The following is a 7,233-nucleotide window of genomic DNA, read 5'->3' as shown; positions in this document are numbered from 1 at the left end:
GGTGCGGCCTCACCAATACCCTATACAGTTGCAGCAGGACCCCCCTGCTTTTGAACTCCATCCCTCTCGCAATGAAGGCCAACATTCCATTCGCCTTCCTGATTACCTGCTGCACCTGCAAACTAACTTTTTGGGATTCATGCACAAGGACCCCCAGGTCCCTCTGCACCGCAGCATGTTGTAATTTCTCCCCATTCAAATAATATTCCCTTTTACTGTTTTTTTTCTCCAAGGTGGATGACCTCACATTTTCCGACACTGTATTCCATCTGCCAAACCTTAGCCCATTCGCTTAACCTACCTAAATCTCTTTGCAGCCTTTCTGTGTCCTCTACACAACCCGCTTTCCAACTAATCTTTGTGTCATCTGCAAATTTTGTTACACTACACTCTGTCCCCTCTTCCAGGTCATCTATGTATATTGTAAACAGTTGTGGTCCCAGCACCGATCCCTGTGGCACACCACTAACCACCGATTTCTAACCCGAAAAGGACCCATTTATCCCGACTCTCTGCTTTCTGTTAGCTAGCCAATTCTCTATCCATGCTAATACATTTCCTCTGACTCCGCGTACCTTTATCTTCTGCAGTAACCTTTTGTGTGGCACCTTATCGAATGCCTTTTGGAAATCTAAATACACCACATCCATCGGTACACCTCTATCCACCATGCTCGTTATATCCTCAAAGAATTCCAGTAAATTAGTTAAACATGATTTCCCCTTCATGAATTCATGTTGCGTCTGCTTAATTGCACTATTCCTATCTAGATGTCCCGCTATTTCTTCCTTAATGATAGCTTCAAGCATTTTCCCCACTACAGATGTTAAACTAACCGGCCTATAGTTACCTGCCTTTTGTCTGCCCCCTTTTTTAAACAGAGGAGTTACATTAGCTGCTTTCCAATCCACTGGTACCTCCCCAGAGTCCAGAGAATTTTGGTAGATTATAACGAATGCATCTGCTATAATTTCCGCCATCTCTTTTAATACCCTAGGATGCATTTCATCAGGACCAGGTGACTTGTCCACCTTGGGTCCCATTAGCCTGTCCAGCACTACCCCCCTAGTGATAGTGATTATCTCAAGGTCCTCCCTTCCCACATTCCCGTGACCAGCAATTTTTGGCATGGTTTTTGTGTCTTCCACTGTGAAGACCAAAGCAAAATAATTGTTTAAGGTCTCAGCCATTTCCACATTTCCCATTATTAAATCCCCCTTCTCATCTTCTAAGGGACCAACATTTACTTTAGTCACTGTTTTCCGTTTTATATATCGGTAAAAGCTTTTACTATGTTTTTATGTTTTGCGCAAGTTTACTTTCGTAATCTATCTTTCCTTTCTTTATTGCTTTCTTAGTCATTCTTTGCTGTCGTTTAAAATTTTCCCAATCTGCTAGTTTCCCACTAACCTTGGCCACCTTATACGCATTGGTTTTTAATGTGATACTCTTCTTTATTTCCTTGGTTATCCACGGCTGATTATCCCTTCTCTTACCGCCCTTCTTTTTTACTGGAATATATTTTTGTTGAGCACTAAGAAAGAGCTCCTTTAAAAGTCCTCCACTGTTCCTCAATTGTGCCACCGTTTAGTCTGTGTTCCCAGTCTACTTTAACCAACTCTGCCCTCATCCCACTGTAGTTCCCTTTGTTTAAACATAGTACGCTCGTTTGAGACACTACTTCCTCATCCTCAATCTGTATTACAAATTCAACCATACTGTGATCACTCATTCCGAGAGGATCTTTTACTAGGAGATCGTTTATTATTCCTGTCTCATTACACAGGTCAAGTGTTTATCTTACTGAAGCATATACTTGCTGTACTACATTTCAAATGTTTATGTTCCTGTATTTCTGCAAAATTAAACTCCTTAATATGAACAAGCTTTCCCCAGGAGATGTTTATCTTACTGAAGCATATACTTGCTATACTACATTTCAGATGATAGCTTTGCTCATTAGCTTTCTTCAATATATTATGAACCAATGCGTCCTGCTCTGTCATATGGGAAGAGTAGAATTTTCACAGCAGTGTTTTCAGAGGAGATCCACTGATTCGCAAAACTCTAAATGATACAAGGAATTACGTCAAAACACACACGCAACTACTTATTATGCAAATATTTAGTTTCCACAGCAGTCATGACAGATATCAGATGCAAATGAAAATTATAATTACATATTCAAACTTTTCATCAGAGAAATTGTCACCATGAGTGACAATATGCGGAACAGTTGCATAGCTGATTATATATGATGTCGATTGAGTGACAATCAATGCCATAAAAATGTTTTCCAATAAACATTCAGCTGCAGGAAAAATCATATTCCGGTATAAATCAAGTGTCACTCATTATTATAAATTTGGGGTCTGCCTGTGATGTTCACTTGGATACAACAGTGTTAGTCACCCCCATGAGTGGCCCTATGTCTTATGTTCAGGAGTGTGCCCAATATCTACTCATATGATAGCATCTTATAGGGACATGAAAATGGTCCCTTTTTGTGATCTGAACTGGATATTGTGCGATCAATTATAACCTGCCGAAATGGGCATTAACAGGGCGGTACCGTCTAAAAAATGGGGTTGGTAATCTTGCCATCCCTTAACCCCAAAAATTGACTTCCACAGGGGTTTAACACAGGGCAGATGAAGCACCTGTTTCAGGTGGTAGGCCATTTTAATATGAAAATCAGGCTCCTATGACCTATATAGGACCCAGTAGAACTGGTCGGAGCACGTGTCCATGTACACTCCGATCAGTTCCTCTGGTGACAGAGCCAAAGCGGCCCTGGACAGATAAGAGTTAAATTATTTTTGTGCAGCCATGAGAATCAGGTGTTTCATAGTAATATCATCAATGGGTTCAGAAGTTGTGACTCTATAAACTTCTGATCATCCACATTCACAAGTTCCAACTTGAACCTCTGGGTCTGCTTTAAAGGCATGAAAGTGTCTGCTAGACGCAATCAACTCCAAATTTCACGGATCACTGGAATAATCTGTTCCACTTCCATTTGTAATTCTAACTATCCTTGTTTGCTTGATGCATTGCTGTGTGAATAAAGCTAATTCTCTTCTTCTAATTAGTACAGAATGTCTCACCTGTACCAAAGTTTCATTCTGCCCCTCATTGCTGTTGTTTCATATCAACAAATACGCATTTGAAAAGAGTGGAGGAAATGTCCCAACTCATTGGCAAACATCATCCAAAATTAATTGTGAGACTGTCCATATTAGTCCATACTGTGGATCCTATAACATGAAAATATTATAAATATACCAGTAGATCTCCCATGGACATAAAGAAAATTGGTATTTACTTATACCTTAGCAGCTGATACCAATGAGTTCTTCCCGGGCTTGATTATAAATCTAGACCCTCTGTATTCTCCCAGTGGGAGGAGATACTGTGACGATGATTGATTTTTATTTAGCTATGTGCCTCATCTAACCCTGTTTTTTAGGCCTCTATCACATTGTCATACAATTGTTTGACAACCTTCTTAATGAAACTGTCAAGAAGCTCAGACTTGATGCTATTGGTCTGATTCTACAATCCCACATTTACAGGGAGGTAGGATAAAACAGTTAGGGTTACAATGCAGCAGCCCTATCAACAACCCATGCTGGCTGCAAGCCTGGCTTTCCTGCTGGAAGCGTGGGATTACAAACTCATTCCTTGTGTCTTGACACTATGATATAGCAATCATAACATGGCGCCTAGTCTAATCTTTCTGATTAGTCACAAAAAAGATTGCACTGATAGATTCATTTCCATATTTCACTACTTCAAGACACTGAAAGCTAATGTCAATGGCTCGGATTTTGCAATCAGCAGCGAAGGAACGACGATCGCCATTCACCTCACCGACAGCTGCCCACAAAGTTTTCATGGGCTTTAGAGTGCAGACTTGCGCTAAACAGCCATCTGTTTCAGCACGGTGCCCTCTACAGGGCATCTGTGGCATTGGTGAGCAGGTCAAGAAGCAGAGGGGCTCTTCAACCAATCAAATTAAAGAATCCTCACTGAGACATGCAGATTCTAAACCAGGATGTATAAAGCAGGAAATATAAATTAGATTTAAACCATGTCCAGAAGCAAAATAAATATTTGGAAAGGCAGATGGGATTAAAGGAGAGAGATAAAAGAGACAGACAGCAAAAGTAAAAAATAATTTAATGTTTATATTTTTAAAACCTCCAAAACTAATTTTCTTCTGAGGAAATGAGACTCCACACTTTTAAAATAAAATTTTTAGGGCCAAAGGGGTTGATCAGCAGTAATTATCACTTATCACGCCGTTAAAAACTCACTTACGCCTGAATTCACCAGCCCTAACTTTTTCAGGCATTTTTAGTGCGGAACTAATGGGCAAGTACAGCAGATTCACACCGCTGCAATCATCTCAGTGCTGAGTCTGTAGGCGGGGACTGCAAACCGCACCCTGTGGAGGAGAGGGGTATCTCTGACAGCAGCTTCAGATTTGTCTGTTTAACTGTGCATGTGCGGATGCTATAACAGTGAGCACTGTTACCCTCACCGTGATTCTTATCCCAAAATCTGGCCCATTGTGTTCTCATCTGAAGTTGTAACTGAAAATTGTTTTCAAAATAAAGGGAGAAAATGCACCACATTAGCCCAGTTTCCTCTCCATCCCCCAATATCAGAAATAATATTTGCACATGGATTAACTGCAAATCTCAGAAAAAATAGTGTACTCTCAGGGTTGAAAACTTATTGCACTTATAAGTCTATAACATCTATGAAATACAAGGCACAAATGTATTTGTATTGTGGCAAATGTTTTGGACATCAAACTGCACCATAATACAGAAGAAGGCAGCTAAGTACATTTAAAATGTAATCAGTTAGTGCTGTCACTAGCATGAATATATAAAAATAAACCTGTCAGGCAACATACTGAGACACAAGAACTGATTCGAGATTCCCTACTGCTTATCGAAACATAAATTATATATTTTTATTACACGTAATCAATATTAGATTATTATTATTATGCTTTAATGAAATGTGACAGAACAAGATTGCATTTCTTAAATGTTGAAAAATCTGGACAGATGTTAAACCATATAAAATTAAACCAGCAAACACATTCAACTTTTTTTTAATATGCAAGGAAGAACCATTGATATTTTCAAATTCCCTTGTCTCATTAGAAACATAGAAACATAGAAAATAGGTGCAGGAGTAGGCCATTCGGCCGCTCGAGCCTGCACCACCATTCAATGAGTTCATGGCTGAACTTGTAACTTCAGTACCCCATTCCTGAAGTTGCATGTTCAGCCATGAACTCATTGAAGGTAGGCTAAAATAAAATCTAAAAGGCAGAATTGGAAAACGTAAAAGTGCCTTCAATAGTTAGTTTTAAATGTGCTGCAGGGTTGTTTGGTGTTAGTTCAATCAATGCACATTGAGCAGTCATGCTCCACTGCCTCAGATTCTGATGATTTTGTTCATCTTGTGGATCTACTTGAAGCTCACAAACATTGCTGGATTAACCTCAAATTTTAAATTGATGCTCTACATGAGGAAAATCTGCCAATGTTTTTATTTTTATCAGCGTTGAATCTGACCATGTCTTGATAAGCAATCAGGACCAGTGATTGACAACACCTCTTGGGTCATCTTGCAACAATGATATTGGCCCTGAAATTCCATTTTGGCCTTCCTGCGGGCATTTTAGAGAAAAAATACGCACCTGCCTTAAGCTGCTGCCCATGTTCGACTTTCCGATGCTGTGGCCTGAGCTGACTGCGCGTCGCAGCACGTGCACGTCGATGCGTGCGCAGGCCTACATCTGGAGTCACATGGCTCTGGGCAGCCAATCAGGTAAAGTATCATACTAATAGGAGTTCCGCAGGGTCCTAAACTCCTAGTACGATGATTGTGATAGAGCCCGAAACACCCAAAACACAGCCCCAATCACCCAAAAAAATAGAAAATAATTGCACTACATTCATTTAAATTAAAGTTATTAATGTCTTAAAAAAAAATAATTTCCCGATTTTTTAAAAAAGTTTTTAAAAATAATCTCACCATTGTAGGGAGGGTTTTTAATGATAAAATATGTTTTAATAACTTTATTTTTATACGTTTGTGTTTTTTAAAACACTTGTGCCTGTAAAAGTAGGCTATGCACCTGCTTTTTCAGATGCAAGATTTTTGAGGACATTTGTAAGGCAGAAATTTGACAGATCGGAAATGCCAGTTTCCAGCACATGCGCATTGCGAGCTGGAAACCGGCATTTCCGATGCCTTCCCAGGTCCGTAGGAACTCAGTACGGACCCGGGGAGGCCGGAATTGTTGGCCCATTATCTCTTCCTGTTGCTTACCCTGATCCAGTGGTGCCATGATTGAGTGACATTAAAGGACTTTTTTCTCAATATTTGATGTTTTCAAAAAAGACAGAAATCCAAACAAAATCAAGCAAAGGAAAGTCATATGAATCCTACATAACATTGGTGGTGTATCACAAACACACAGGCTTTAAGATGGCTGATAACTTCAGGGAGCCAATCAGGTGACTCTCTCTTTATTGTTGTAAACAGCAATGGCTGCAATGCCACAGTAGTCCACTGGGTGGAGCTATATATATTACAGTGTTGTAATTAAATGGTCCAAGGGAGCAACAGGCCAATTGGTCTGCTCCTTCCAAAGTCCATGTATTCTACCATGAATTTCTCCCATTGCCTTAAGGAACAAAGGAACAGGGATAGGCCACTCAGCCACTTTAAGCTTTCTGCCATTCAGTTAGATCATGGCTGATCTGTGCCTCAACCCAGTTTGCCTGCCTTTTCTCCATATCCCTTGCTACCCTTACTTAACACAAATCTATCAATGTCAGTCTTGAAAATTTTAACTGACTCACCATCCACAGCCTTTTGAGGGAGAGTTCCAGATTTCCATTAACCTTTGTGTGAAAAAATGTTTCCTGATTTCACTCCTAACTGGCCTACCTGTAATTTTTAAATTATGCCCTTTTGTTCTGGATTCTCCTAAAGGAAATTGTTTCCCTGTATCAACCCTATCAAATCCCTTTATCATTTTAAACACAGCGATTAGATCACCCTGCAACCTTTTAAAGTCAAGGGAAGATAAACAAAGTTTACGCAATCTTCCTCATAATTTAACCCCGCAAACTCTGATATTATTCTGCTACACCCCTTCAAAGGCCAATATATCTTTGCTGAGGTGCTGAGCCCAAA

Source organism: Pristiophorus japonicus, chromosome 16 (genome assembly GCF_044704955.1).
Source record: "Pristiophorus japonicus isolate sPriJap1 chromosome 16, sPriJap1.hap1, whole genome shotgun sequence".
Taxonomy (NCBI): Eukaryota; Metazoa; Chordata; class Chondrichthyes; family Pristiophoridae; genus Pristiophorus; species Pristiophorus japonicus.
The sequence above is the reverse complement of the archived record's forward strand: the minus strand, read 5'-3'. Positions refer to the sequence as shown.